This window comes from Leopardus geoffroyi, chromosome A3 (assembly GCF_018350155.1).
Source record: "Leopardus geoffroyi isolate Oge1 chromosome A3, O.geoffroyi_Oge1_pat1.0, whole genome shotgun sequence".
Taxonomy (NCBI): domain Eukaryota; kingdom Metazoa; phylum Chordata; class Mammalia; order Carnivora; family Felidae; genus Leopardus; species Leopardus geoffroyi.
In genome coordinates this window covers 125,516,145-125,531,219 of record NC_059336.1, presented here as the reverse complement: position 1 = coordinate 125,531,219, position 15,075 = coordinate 125,516,145, and the positions used below count along the sequence as shown (strand labels likewise).

The window sequence follows — 15,075 nt, the reverse complement described above, 5'->3', positions numbered from 1 at the left end:
CCAGGTTGCCTGAGAGGTGAGGAGAGGAGATTCCGTTCGCGCACCCCTCTAGCCCCTGTGGGGAGCTGGGCAGTACCGGATCCCTCCGATTCTGATTCTGGCTTTCTGAAGACCATAGGAATGAAGAGAGGGGGTCTGCTTCGTCAATCGGTTTCCCTTAAACCCGTGACGCTTGCTACCCCTGTCCTTCCTCCCAAGCCATTAGATTCCAGCTCCTTTGTTTCTCCCTTTCCGTCTGAATTCCCTCACAGAATATTATAGCTACACCCTCTCTTTTCCTTGGCATCAAAGATGCATCTTTTAATTTTTTTTTTTTTTTAATTTTGGGGGACAACTGGGTGGCTCAGTCAGTTAAGCGTCTGACTCTTGGTTTCTGCTCAGGTCATGATCTTGCAGTTTGTGAGTTCAAGCCCTGCATGGAGCTCCACACTGTCAGTGTGGAGCCTGCTTGGGATTCTCTCTCTCCCCCTCTGTCTCTGCTCCTCCCTTGCTCATGCTCTCTCTCTTTCTCTCAAACTAAATAAACTTAAAAAAATTTTGTTGACAAGTAATTGACATACAACATCGTGTGACTTTAAGGTGTACGAGCTGTTGTTTGATACATTCACAGACTACAATATGATTGCCACCATAGCCCTAACACTTCTATCACTTTACATAATTATCATGGCTTTTTTGTGATGAGAACACTTAAGATCTAGTCTCTTAGCAACGCTTAAGTTTATAATGCAGTACTGTTGACTATAATCCCAATATTGTGTATTAGCTCTCCAGAACTTACACTGGTTGCAAGTCCCCAATTCTTCCATCCCCCAGCCCCTGGTAACCACTACTTTCTGTCTTACGAGTTCAACAAAGATGCATCTTGGATGCTTTCCTTCCTTGCCATCAAAGCTCCAGCTTTTCAGATAGGGACAGAAAGAGAGAAGTCTTCAGAATACATCTGTTAATTATGCTGTTTGGTCTGTCCTCTGCCTATAGAAGAAAGTAGGGTGTAGGAGATCCTTGGGAGCTTCAGCTACATTGCTCTCACAGGCCTCTGGCCACCTTCCTTATGTTTGAGAACCTATATAAAGATGACAAGCTAGGGATTGAGGAAAAGACGGACCCCTTGATGCTGCCCCAGACGGTTAGAAAAAGGCTCTGCTCACCTAGGACCCATCACTCTCTTTGCTCCAGTAAGAGGTAGGGTCTCCCAGTTCCTTATCCTGACCTTGCAGTGAGGGGAAGAAAGGAAAGGGACCCAACTTAGACACTCCAAAGAACTGCCAAGGCCACCAGCTCTCCCCCAGGCGGTGTGAAGCTATGGGGTGCCTCACCTTGATTCATGAATGAGGACACTTACTGGGAGATCAGGGGCTTATGCCTCTTTTGGGTTCAAGGCAGGAGGTCTTCCTGAGTGCAGACTATCATGCTGCAGTCGTGCTGGCTTCCCAAAATGGTGGCCTAACTGGGAGAGAAGAGATTGCCTTTGGGAACCTGAAAGGCATCTGGATGCAGCTCTAAAAAGTGGCGATCCTCCTCCACCTGTTATGACAGAAACCCAAGTCCCGACTTCAGGGAGGCGGTGGGGTGGGAGACTGGAACTGAGAATGTTCCAGGACATTAGTCCCTTGACCAAATCCACAGTGACAAGCAAACTGTGAGAGGGCCATGCCCTCTGCTAGAAGAACCCCCGTTTCTCTGATTTCTGTCAAATCAGACTTTATAGGAGGAGAACAAGTGGTATTTGTGGATGCCAGTGTAGTGCCATATCTACACAGAGGAGGAAACCAAACTCCCTATTTTAGCCAACCACAAGGACCGGGCACCCTTCCTCCACGCTCTTAGCCAGAAGTTGGTGTGGACGATGACAATACCAGCTCCTGCCATAGCTCCCTTTATTCCCGGATGACTCTAGGCAAATCCCCTTGTGGATCATGCCTCCACTTCCCTATGTGGGAACCTTTCCTCTGATGATAACAGCATCTGCTGAAACACTTTGAGCAAATACAAAATAAAAAAAGGGAAAGATTTTTCACTTCACTGAATGACTAATGGCTGGGTTCCTTTGGTATATTAGGTGTTAGTTTGCATATCGCATGTCAACAAGAAAGAGGTGGAGAGAAAATTTAAAACTAGAGTGTTATTATCAGTGTATTCCAGATAAATAATTTTCAGGAGTCATGACTTGGTTTGCCAAAAATTAGGTCTGTAACAAACATTTTAGAAGATTTATCTAAAAAAAAAAAAAAAAAGTCACGTATTCTAATGGGGCCTGTTTCTTTCCTAATTTTCTGAGAAGATATCCAAAGGGGGAGTCGCCAAAAGCCCCTATGAATGGAAAAAGCGTGGTTCTCAATGCCTGGGGTCCAGCATAGGCAGCAAGGTGACTGGGAGCCTGGAACACCACAGCAGAAGGCTTGACACTGGGTACCTGAGTCTTAGCCTGAAACAAAGCCCACTCACTGGGGAAAGGAAGGATAAGAGAACATCCCACAGCTCAGTTTCACAACTGGCCAGTCAGCTAATTCCTGCTGGAGTGGTAACCCACGGTTAACGCACTATTGGGTTAAGAAGCTGCTTTATACAATCCTGTGGCACAGTCAGTCCCAGAGTCTTTACACAATGCAGATTTCTGGGTCCCATCCTCAGAGTTTCTGGTTTAGGAGACCTGTAGTGGGCCCTGAATATCTGCATTTTTAAAAGCTCCATAGATTATTTGGATGTAGGTGGTCTTTTGAGCAGATATATACTGAGGGCCATTGGTAAAGTATGACTGTGGCCCACGGAAAATGGGTCTTGCTAAGGAGAATTCCAAGAATTGAAAAGTTATCCAGAGTCAAAGAAACTGCTCTTCATTGAAGTATCTTATACACTTGAGTAGGCATTTCTTTTTGTAAGCCCCCTCTTCTTTATTTGCAAGAGAAGAGAACTGTATTGGGTATTTAACAAAGACATTCTCACTTCCTCAATTTTAAGATTCCACTTCACACATGCTGTAGATGATGAGAGATTTGGGGTAGGTGCTTGGGTCCTGACACTCATATGATGTAGGGAGCTCTGTACTGCCCACATGTGGGATTTGTCCCAGGAGAGAGCCAGCCTGGGTCTTGGAAAAAAAAGACTCATCTCAGCCCACAGAGAAAAGGTCACTCTGGCAGGAGAGCTCCTTTGGGAATACAGATGCCCCAGACAACCAACAAGCAAAACTACCCTCTAAAGTTGGGTATGCAGAGTCTATAGTTTGTTCTGTGAGTGTTACCAGAAGCTGCACAGAGAAGGAAAGTGCTGTGGGCTGAGTGGGGAATCCTTGGTCTGCCCATTCGCCCTGCACATTCCAGATTTTGTAATAGGACTGATGGTTATTCTCCACACAGAAGCAGTCTAGACAGCTGAATGGAAACACTACGATAGTTCATTATTCCCTGTGTTACTTGGGGTCAGGACATCAGGTCATAGCCAATAGGGCTTTTTTTTTTTTTTTTTTTAATGCTCTTCTTTCACTTTGACAGTACTTTGCAATTTGGGGAGGGGGGGTTAAAAACTCACTTCAAGTGTCTCTTAATTTTAAAAACCGTGGGAATCGTTCTACATGAGCATTAGCAATTTTAATCACTGATCACGTGTGTAGGTAAGGTAACATACGTATCTCGTTGAAAGTGTTTATATTAGGGGGCGTCTGGGTGGCTCAGTCGGTTGAGCATCTGACTTTGGCTCAGGTCATGATCTCACAGTTCGTGGGTTCGAGTCCCGTGTCAGGCTCTGTGCTGACAGCTCAGAGCCTAGAGCCTGAAGCCTGCTTCAGATTCTGTGTCTCCCTCTCTCTCTGCCCCTCCCCCACTCACGCTCTGTCTCTCAAAAATGAATAAACATTAAAAAATTTTTTTTGAAGAAAAAGAAAGTGTTTATATTAATTTCCTTAAGTTAGGTATCTGTAGGGCCCCTGGTTTGATGGGAAGGACCTTTGATTTCAACCACTAACACCACTGGACTAACTTCAGTGAAGAAGGAACTCTGTGTGGGGCCTCCAGGAGGAGGCATCATTCCTGTTACTCTTGATTTGCTAACAGAGAAGTGAGGTCCAGAAGCCTTCCAGTGCACGAGGCCAAGGCTCCTTGGTGCAGTCCGGGATGAAGCCTCAGAGGGTGCAGCTGGACACAGTTTTCCCAGGGCCCTCTCCTCTCGTGAGCTTGTGGGCCCCACACCCCGCATCACCTGCCTGAATCCCTACAACAAACTGGAGAAGTCGGTACAACAATATTCTCACTTTCTGTCAATTAGTCCCAACGTTTCAGAGCTGCATAAGTCTGGAGCCAGGACTTAAAAGCAGTTATGTCTGATTTCAAAGCCCGAGTGCATAATGAAGCACACTTGGCCCTCAAGGTTGTGGTCTGATGGTGGCATCGGCATCCCTGGCGAACTTGCTAAAAACGCATAAGCCCAAGTCCCGTCTCCAAACTACCAATGTGGAAGGTGCATTTTAGCAAGACCCCAACCCCCAGGCTCTGTGCTTGCTGTCTTTGCCCCAGACACAGGATTTAATCTCTGCTTCTAGAATAGAGAGGAAAAGCTCCTGGATGTACCAAATTAAATCAAAGAGCCACAGACTCAAGCTTAGAAAAATGGTAGCACCAAACCACAGGTTTAGACCCACAAACCCTGCTCTGGCCCAAGAGTAGGCAGTGTGGGCCGGCCCGCCAACAAACTGGCTCTGGCCCTTCCTGTGGCCACTGTCCTGTCTCCAGAGGTTAGGGTGCCTGAGCAGAGCTTCCGCTGTTAAGCTGGGCACAGCCTCTCTCCAAGAAAGGCAGGCTTCGGAGCTTGCTTGAGGAGACGGGAGATGAGACATATAGCGGACCTTGACGGTATTTTGGGAGCAAAGGTACTTGCCTCTACCTCCCACCTCCTAGTTGACAAGAAAATAAAAAGGGGCTCATAGGATCTTCTTGGTGAGACATGAACTTACACAGTAACACACGCATTACTGGTGATATCTACACATTAATAATGCATAGTTGATGAGTCATTTTGGCACAGATAATGTTTTGAAATTCCAAAGGAATCCACAATTAGGGATGGCGTGTTAAAATTACACAAAAGGTCCATCTCTCACAAATCCCAAAGCTCTTAAATATGCACGTTCGTTTCATTATCTCAATCTCTGCCCAACTCAGTATAATCATCGTATCTTCCTCATCAACACTCTGCCAACAAAAAGGAACCGAGTTTCAGCAAGTGTGCTCAGCTTCTCTTTCAACTCCCTCTTGAAACTCAAATGCAGAAGATGTCTAAGTGGAGGTGCGGCGGCCCAGGGCCCACCATGCTGAGTGTCAGCAGGGCAGCACAGGGTCATCAGGGCGCGTGCTGGCACTATCCTCTCCCTTTCCAGGTGTCTTCTCCTCCAGGAGCCCAGGGCTTTCGGCTGGCCCTGTTTGACTCTCTCCCTTATTCTGAGGTTGGAGGGGTTGCAAGAATCACCACATCAAGGGAGATGTGCCTTTTAAGAGCAGGGTCTGGAAAGAATCATGTTTAACCTACAGGATTGGCATAGAAATGATGGAATTTGCCTATTCCAAAAAGCACAGAGTATAAACTCTTGGAGGAGCCTTAAACGTATCATCTTTGACACCTCCATTTCACAGATGAGAAACCTGAACCTCCAAATATGATGTACCCAGTAACATGACGGTGACTCGGAGCTGGGTTTCGTGACATCTGGCGGGTACCCTTTACATTTTTCTCCCTACTCCCCATTGTTGTGAGGGAGGCCTGGAAGGGAGGTGTCTTACAAGGGCCTCCCTTTGTTCTCCATCTTCAGAGGACAAAGCCTGTGTTAGGCATTGACATCCCGGGGTGGAGGCCCTCGGTGAACTGGGCAGGCGCGCTGCGGTATACGGATGCACCGATGGATGGCCGAGCCTGGGCTCTGGATGATTGCTGCTCAGTGCAGCAGCTTTATGAAAACATTAAATGTCATTACTTATTTCTTCATGTCCAAAATGTATACTTCAACATTTTTTCTCTGTAGACAAGTGTCACTTTTACTGCAATCTTCAGGCCAGATGTTCCTGGTATAAGTGGTAACAGCTGCCATGCTGGCAGACGTGTGGCTCCAGCTAAGTCACTTTCCAAAGACCCCAAGGCCCTCTCTGCAAAAACACTGGCATGACAGGAGAAACCCATACCTGGCCCTCCCAAGCCGCCCCGGGAAACCACGGGGAAGGCTGGAACAGGGCATTTGGGCGGGCAGGCTGCCAAACCACGACTGCATTTCCCTCTTCCTCGGTGATGAGCTGGAGTCCCTGGATAGAGAGAGCTGCCCGTGCTCCTTCCCTTCGGGCTCCCCTTCAAAGCAGCGTTTATAGTGCCATCACCCATTATCCACGTCCTCATTTGTCTCGGCACCAAGTCATTTCCCTGGCTTTCTGTCACCCTCGCCATAGCCTGCTATGATCTCAAGTTGATGTTCTATTGTTTTTGAATTTTGCTCAAGTTGTAGCCGCCTGGTAGCATTTATCTTCTCTGTTCCCTTGGGCTTTGGTGAATTCCTCAACAAGGTCCCATCTCAGCGTCAGCGTTTCCAGAAAATGCAGGCACAATTTGCTTCCATCTTCAGTGAAGACTGGAGACTTGATTCAGCCAAAAAATAACTCTTGCCTTTGCAATTTTTGGCTCTCTGGCTGAATAGCCTATTATTCAAGAATGTCATCCTGTTAAGTAAGGTTGAATTTATAAGACATGCAAACATAAGGACAGACACACAGACACAAACACTCTCTGGACATCACACAATGTATCTATGGGTGGCTGCAGCAGGATGCTCCCTCCAAGAGGTGGCGAGCTCATTCAAAGTTCTGGCTCCTTCAGGCAGGACTGAGGCCAGCACCGGGCAGGAATAAATCCCTTTGGTGATGCTAGAATCTGGCTAGATAAGAACTCAAAGGACAGAAGTTCTCCTAGGCCCGAACTGTCAAGAGGTCATTGGTGGAAGAGTGGTCCAGCCACTGTCCCTCCATCCAGGATCCTGGGTCTCAGCCCTACAAAGAAGCACCTTCTACCACAGAAAGACCAAGAAGTGGCAGAAAGGCTGGGCTTCGGGTCCTGACCTTACCTCTCACTAGCTACTTGGTCTTGGGCAAGTTACTTAACCACCTGAAACTTTATCTGTAAAACAAGATGAACACCTGTTCTCTGAGGTTATTATGATTAATGAACCAACATCTATAAAGCTCTTGGCACACAGGGAATAACTGATCGATGTCATTTCCTTCTTCTGCAGGGACCAGATCATGGTTTTGTCACTTCTTGAATGGAGTGGTCATTTAGGTGAATTCCCTCTTCAAAATCAGGACCATTTTTCAAGCCTGCTGCTACAAATACAGTCAGAGCCGCAGTGTCAGTTATTACACCAATGTCACTCAGCTTCCAACCCACCTTTCTACACCCTGCTCTGTGGTGCTGGGGCTGGGAGCCTGCAAACTATAATTTTCCCCGCCCAGCTGTTAGACTTTGTGACTAGGTGGATTCAGGGGGAGACTGGAAGCAGTCTTCTCGCTGTTTCTGTCAGTCCCGCCCTAGGACTGCCCTTCACTCAGCCTCCCCAGGTGGTTTCCAGCTTCTTTCTGCACTCCCAAACTCCAGCCTCATTGTGCCCTAGACAGGTGCCATCACCAGCTGGCAGTGCTTTCCCAGGGACTGGGAGAGCTGAGCCCCTGGTCCATGGATTTCTTCTGAGTTCTGAGACTTCTAGAAGCAGTAAGGGAGTGCTACCTCCCCAGAGGGCTGAGTCCCAGGTCTGCAAGGTCCCTTCTCCAAGCTTCTAGGTTCCGATAAGCCCAACCTCTGCCTTTGTTTCCCCACCCCTATTACCGTTGTGTTACTGCGGTCCTCCTACTGGGCTTTCTTAGACTTCTCCACCCATTTAACCCATTCTTTCTTCTAAATTCTCTCTGTTGAAATGCCTAATATGGTTACGGTTTTCCTAACTGGACTCTGACTGATACAGGGACCACATATCCCCCGTTTGCCTAGACTCTCCTGATTTACACTAGTTTTCCTGGCATCTTGTCTTGTTCAGCATTTATCTCATGCAACATTGTCTTGGTTTCCAATGTAGACTGTAAGGTCACCTTAGATGTAGTTGTCCCCTTTAACAGGCCCCTTTGAGCACTGTGTGTATCAGGCCTGTCCAAATAGATTTCTACCATTTCTCTTTGATCCAGAGCCATATTCATATTTTCTACTTTGAAATAGGACACTGGCATTGACTGTTAAAGAAGGGGGAGCTTCTTGGACACAGCTTAGAATTGGAGCTACAGAAGCATTGTCCATAACTTCTCTTTCTTATAATTCTACAAATTGGCCCCCGGTGGCTGTCTTCATACTCCCTTCTGAGCCTGATCTACTAGGGAAGCAATGGCTCCCTTTTGGAATGCTTTACATACAAAGCCTGATTTTTTTTTAAGTTTATTTACTTATTTGGGGGGGGGGTGCAGAGAGATGTAGAGAGAGAATCCCAAGCAGGGCTCTGTGCTTTCAGTACAGAGCCCAACCTGGGGCTCGAACCCACAAACCATGAGATCATGACCTGAACTGAAACCAAGAGTCGGCTGTTTAACCAACTGAGCCCCCAGGTGCCCCTAGATCATCCACTTCTGCTCAAGTATCATACCTCCTTTAACCCTTCCCCCAGGCACGTCCTTCGTTCTCTTACAAACCTCTTCCAGGAAATTCTCTACCTTACTTTTGGCACTTTACCACTTCTTAAGGAGCTTGGTATCTTTTACACTGTGGTCTTAGATTGCCGTAACTCTAAATGCATCTTTGACTTGCAGTTTGGCCAGTTGGTAAGTTTCCTGATAGACTGAATTCCTTACAGCCCTCATCAATCTTTTCTTTCCTGGTCTAGTAACAACGCACTTCTACTTGGTCCCTTTATGTCCATCCCTCTCTCTTCTGTCCTTCCAAACTCACATGTGTGCTAGGATATTTTGCACTCCTGCACTTTTGTTCAAGTCGTTTCCTGTGCTTGGGACTCTCCTCCCCTTTCATCCAACTCATCCCTCCAGACCCCTGCTGAAGCTTCCTCCGATACCCCAGGCTGAGCTGAGTAACGTCCTCTCTACTGCCATCATTCCTGTTGCAACCTCTGTCATTGCACTTAGCACATTATACTGAAATCACCTCCTACATGCCTGTCTCTTCTGATGGGCTTCTCCACAAGCTCCAAGGATAAATGATGTGTCTTGCGCACCTCTGTGCTCACAGGACGTAACACAATGCCTGTCACATAGGAAGCACTTGATAAATGTGTGTTGACCTAAACTTAATACATTTTTGCTGAATGATTGAATGACATTGAGGCGGCAAATCCATGAGCTGCCATTTTTCTCCCCTGGACACATATTTATCTCCTTCTTCCCCTGCCAAAACCCCAACGATTGCTTCACTATGCCGGATAATCTTTCTGTCAGGTCTCTGACACACAAAACACATGTAATCGTTCCATTATGAGGGCTGGCACTAAGTTTAAGCTGAGTGTACAGATTTATTAGATCTTGTACCAGGAAACTAGTGAGGCAGAGAGTTTAGGGGGATTTCCAAAGGGGATGTAAACTGTTCATGAGCCCTTGTACTTCGAGGCAATTCTATGTTCCTGTGGGGGCCTCAGCTGTCCTTGCAGATTGTGTTTCTCCATCTTCCTTTGCAAAATGCAGGCAGGCTACTGCTGTACACTGATGTGTAGAAGAAAGGAAGGGCCAAGGGCAACGAGCAACTTGCACACTCAATACTTGCCATAGCCACACATAGTAACTGGAATGTCCCCATTACTGGCTCATTGTTCCTGTGCAAAGACAAGTTGCACACAGTTTAGCCATCTGGTCACTCAAAGTGCATTTTGCACACTGGCTAGTTTGCTATGCTGATATGATTGTGAGTTCCTACTCTTGGAAAGGAAAGGTACTGGGTGCAGATGGCAGGAATGCCTAGCAGGGGTTCTAACGGTCCCCAAGTGTTTGCTGTCCCTGTTGCCCTGGGAATCCAAACTTTAAGGTTCCACTTAAATCCCATCTCCTCTAAAAAGCTTCATCTACCATTTTGGCTTCTAGGACTCTCTCTTAAAGCTCTGAAGACAAGTGGTTCCCAGTGTGGTATTCCATTGCATTATCTTAAAAAAACAGTGTAGTGCAAAGAGCCCTGGACTGGGATTTATAAAGCTCACGTACTGATTCTAGGTCCCTTCGCGATGTTGGCTAGATCCTTTCACAGCTCTGAGTTCTCCACCCCTCCCTCCTCCTCCTTCTTCTCTCCTCCTTTCCTCCTCCCCTGATCCTTTCTTCCTCCTGCTCCTCCTACTTTTCCTTCGTCTTTGTCCTCCCTTGTTTTCTTTGCCTCATCCTTCTCCTTCTCCCCTTCCTTCGCTTCCTCCTCCTCCTGCTTCTTTTCTTCTGTGATACAGAACAAAATACCCCTGCCATGCTACATTGCTAAGTTTACAGGAAGGATCTTTATGACACATACGTGAAAATAGTGTGCAGAATACAGAGTGCACGAGAGCAAAAGATGGCATCAGAAGGGAAGGGCTGCAGATATTTTTATTTCATGAACCCTGGCTGCCTACAGGAAGGGGGTGACAGCAGGAGGCAGGGGCTGGTTGCAAAGGGTCAAACAAATTTGGGAAGAATGAATTCCAGAGATGGAGGTCAACTTTGAGTTGAATGAGTAGTCACTGCCATAGTATTCCCCAAGGGGGCCTGAAAACAAAAGATGGGTCATTGGTATGGTGGACAACAAGGGAAACCGTTGATTCTTTCATTCATTCAGTGTATAGCTCACAAATTTCACTGAGTACCAGACGCTGGAAGGCACCAGAGACATGGTGGTGAGGAAGGCATAATCCTTGTCCTTACTAAAGTTTCTAGTCGACTGGGGGAGACAGACAGACGTGGCAAAGCAGCATGGCGGGTATTACAAAAGAGGTGCTATTGCACAAGGTGTTATTGGAGGACACAGGGTGGGCACCTAGCTTGGTCTTGGGCATTCAAGGAGGGTGTTCCGGGACAAGGTGACATCTGACTCAGGAAAGCAGACTGCAAATAAGGAATAACTACTAAGAAGCCCGAGAGCAGGGTCTGAGGCCACCACTCGCTGGACTCTCCAGAGAGCGATTTGCCGTGAAGCTGGCGAGGATGAAGCATTAGGCCCCTCATTTGTCCAGGGCTTTTCCACGGACTTGGCAGCAGTCGAGCAATGTACAGTCTCATCACATGTTTTTGTAAATTTTTGAAAAGCAAGATATTTAAGTGAGATTAGTTAAGATTGCTGTTTCTTTCCATTTTTACTTTCTATCAGCCACTTCCCCTCATGGACGGGTGGCTTCCTATGCCCACTTTGCCGAATGACCAGCTACTGTACCATGAAGGTGAAGACGAGAGGTGCTAACAGGATATGCGTGAGTTCCAAGGGGCCCCCGCCCGAAAGATGGAGATAGTGCAAACAAAGAAACCAAACCACATAATTAGAGCTAGAAGCTAGTCTGTGGCAACTTTTTTTTCAACTTTTAACTCTTATATGAGACACACTGATGGAGGTTTTCTTAAACCTTAAAAATTTACAGTATTACCAATAGCAAGCTATAGAACTAAAATAAAGTTGCCTAAACTGTAAATGGTATAAAGTAAATTTTGGTCCATCATGTTAGAAGAAAGACTATGTTATCTTTTTATTCTCTCTCTATCAAAATTTTTCTTATATGAAAAAGTCATCAAAGAGTATGTAGCCAAAAATGTTGGGATAATCCACTACGCAGATGTATCAGGCAATTATTAAAAATTGTTATTTTTCTGGATTTTGTGATCCATGTTGTATTTGTCAGTTTTTTTTTATAATTTTTTAAAGGTTTCTTTATTTTTGAGAGGGAAACAGAGCATAAGTGGGGGAGGGGAGGAGAGAGAGGAAGACATAGACTCTGAAGCAGGCTCCAGGCTCAGAGACTGATGCGAGGCTTGAACTCAAATGGTGAGATCGTGACCTGAACCGAAGTCAGATGCTTAACCAACTGAGCCACCCAGGCGCAGCTGGTATTTGTCAGTTTTTTAAAAACATGTAATTTTTGTTTCTTTTTTCTTATTCCAAATAAATATCACTTTCATATCTAATTTTGTTTTTGTAATTTTGAATTCTTTTTCTTTTTCTTTTTTTTAAGAGGGCTTCCCAAATCAGACAAGCTTCAGGCTTTTCCAAACCTAGATTTACCCCGGTTGACCAAGTGAGTTCTTTGAACTGGTGGGACTCATCTCTTCTGTAACTGACAGTTTCTCCATAAATCCTAGTACTTCTGGCTTGCTGTGCAAACTCAGTGCCTGCGGCATGTAATGTGTCTCTCCTGGATGCTGTGTCCCACTGTCTGAGAGCCACTGGCTCCCTAACCCCAGAAGTGAGCCTTTAAGGGCCTGAGGAATCCAAGGTCCCCAGGAAGGATGCTGTCAGCTGGGAGGATTTGTCGGTGAAGAAGAGAGTCTGCTAGGGTGTTGGGAGGCCAGGAGAACTTGGTGGCGTGTGCACCCCCACAACACTGCCCTTCAATAAGGTTTTGGGAAAGCGAGGTAGGGAATGTAAGGGGAGGCCTGCACTAGAATGGGACATACGTGGCCTCAAAGGGGTGGGAGAAACAGGAGCGGTGCTTTTCAAAGTCAGGCAGAGGCCTTCATTGCAGAGCCTGCAGCCACTTTCACGTGGTGGAGAAAACGAGGGAGGTCCGCTTGGTGAGGCTGCAGATGGCAGCTGACCCAAGCCCCCAGGAATGGTCACATTCTTTACACGATGACAATTGGAGACAGCAAGGGCTTAGGGAAGAATGAGGGAACTATCAGACAGAGCTGGGAAGGCTGGAAAAGCTGGAAAAACTGGAAAGGCTCGGTCCACACTGGAATTGGTTGCCTAACTGCAATGAGAGATACTCTTCCGTCCCTCTAATTTTCTTTCTCTTTGGGCAGCTGCCTAAAATGTGCTTTGTACATTGATAAACTAAAGGATATGACCCGTGTGTTAGGGTTCCGCAGAGGCAAAGAACCAATAGAAGATACGCACACATATACATAAATACATGTATGTACTATGCATGTGTAGGTTTGTGTATATGTAGTTTCAGGATAAGGAATTGGCTCATATGATTATGGAGGCTGAGAAGTCCCAAGATCTGCAGTTGGTGAGCTGGAGACCCAGGAGCTGACGTTTAGTTTCAGTCTGAGGCCAAAGGCCAGAGAACCAGGGAGACACACAGATGGTCTACATTCCGACCCGAAAGCTGGCAAGCTGCAGACTCAAGAAGAGCCAGTGTTTCAGCTCAAGTCCAAAGGCTGGAGAAGCCCACCCAGTGTCCCAGCTCAGTCAGACAGGAGGCAGGGGCAGGGGGGGGGGGTTGGGGGGGTCTTTTTACTCAACCTTTCTGTTCTGTTCAGCTCTTCGACTGACCGGCTGAGACCCACCCACATTGGGCAGGGCAATCTGCTTTACCTAGCCTAAGAATTCAAATTTTAATCTCATTCAGAAACATCCTCACAGATATACCCACAATAATGTTTGACCAAATATCTGGGCACCCTGTGGCCAGTCAGGTTGACACATAAAATTAACCATCATAACTTCCTGCTTAATTTGTCTTATTTCCTGGAAAATGTTAATAGTTGGAAGAAAGTGAGGGAAGTTGCAAAGCTGACCTTTTAGGGCCTGGAGAAATAAACGTTACCCCCCCTCACCCTTTTGCAGGGGCACGGTTTACTTCTGGGGATGTTATGTAGCCCAAACATACTTTTAACTGTTTCTAACTGTTTCTTGATTTCTTCTTATTTTCCTAATTGGACTTAAAGTTCTCTGAGGGCAGAGGACTTTCCCCTTCCCCCCAGACACACACCAGTCACCCAAAGCTGACCTTACTAACAGCGGTTTAATTTACAAAGTGCCAAGGTGTCAGGTGGCATTGTTCCCTGAAACATTTGTTGTGCTTTTTCAGGAGGAATAGTCTCCTTCTTCTAGAACAGTCTAGAATTATATTCTATAGAGGATGTATAAAATACGTAAAGACCCTAAAACAGCTAATTTCTACAGTAAGGAATAAAATTAATCAAATCTACAAGTCCATTGCAAAAATAATCATTCTTTGTTTAAGTGTGGTCTTGTGTCTCATTATAGGGAATACAAGGCAGTGTTATCTAAGCCTGGATCCCTACACTGTGAGGAGAAATTCAAACAAGCTCATAAGAAATCCAAGCATATGGGGCACCTGGATGGCTTAATCAATTAAGCATCCAACTTCGGCTCAGGTCATCATCTGGCAGTTCGTGAGTTTGAGCCCCGCATTGGGCTTGCTGCTGTCAGCTCAGAGCCTACTTCAGACCCTCTGTCCCTCTCTCTGCCCCTCCCCTACTCCCTCTCTCTGTCTCATAAATAAATAAACATTAAAAAAAGTTTTTAAATGTACTCTATCAATATTATCAGTATTACTAAATCATCTTATTATTATCAGTAAAAAGTTGAATAGTTATGTTTAAATTAAAAAAAAAAATTTAACATTCATTTATTATTGAGAGACAGAGAGAGACAGAGCATGAGTGAGGGAGAGGCAAAGAGGGGGAGACACAGAATTGGAAGCAGGCTCCAGGCTCTGAGCTGTCAGCACAGAGCCTGACGCGGGGCTCGAACTCACAGACTGTGAGATCATGACCTGAGCCTAAGTCAAACGCTTAACTGATCAAGCCACCCAGGTGACCCAAGTTATGTTTAAATTTAGAACAGAGTCCACACACACACAAAAGAAATCCAAATACATAATATGTGGGATAAAAGTATTAACTATTTTAACAAAGGAATAAGAGTTTAACTTAAATAGGTGATTACACTTGGTTATAAAAATCTAAACAAACCCTGTGTTAATAATTTTATGTTTTTCCTGTCAAAAAAGCTTTAGCTATGTAGATACATGAAATATATGCCATTTGTTGAAATATCATATATCTTAAAAATTTTTAAATCTTGTTGTTGATGCATTTATATATATATATTTTTTAAGTTTATTTATTTTTGGGACAGAGAGAG

The 15,075-nt window shown here is 45.7% G+C and overlaps 1 long non-coding RNA gene across 1 annotated transcript in view; it reads right to left on the bottom strand.

Annotated features, from left to right (window-relative positions):
* Positions 1-10,559: 10,559 nt before the first annotated feature.
* Positions 10,560-15,075, bottom strand: part of LOC123581514 — a 64,025-nt gene continuing 59,509 nt past the window's right edge. Inside the window, exon 5 of the long non-coding RNA XR_006703777.1 lies at positions 10,560-10,736. This is a non-coding gene — a long non-coding RNA (uncharacterized LOC123581514). The remainder of the gene's footprint in view (positions 10,737-15,075) is intronic.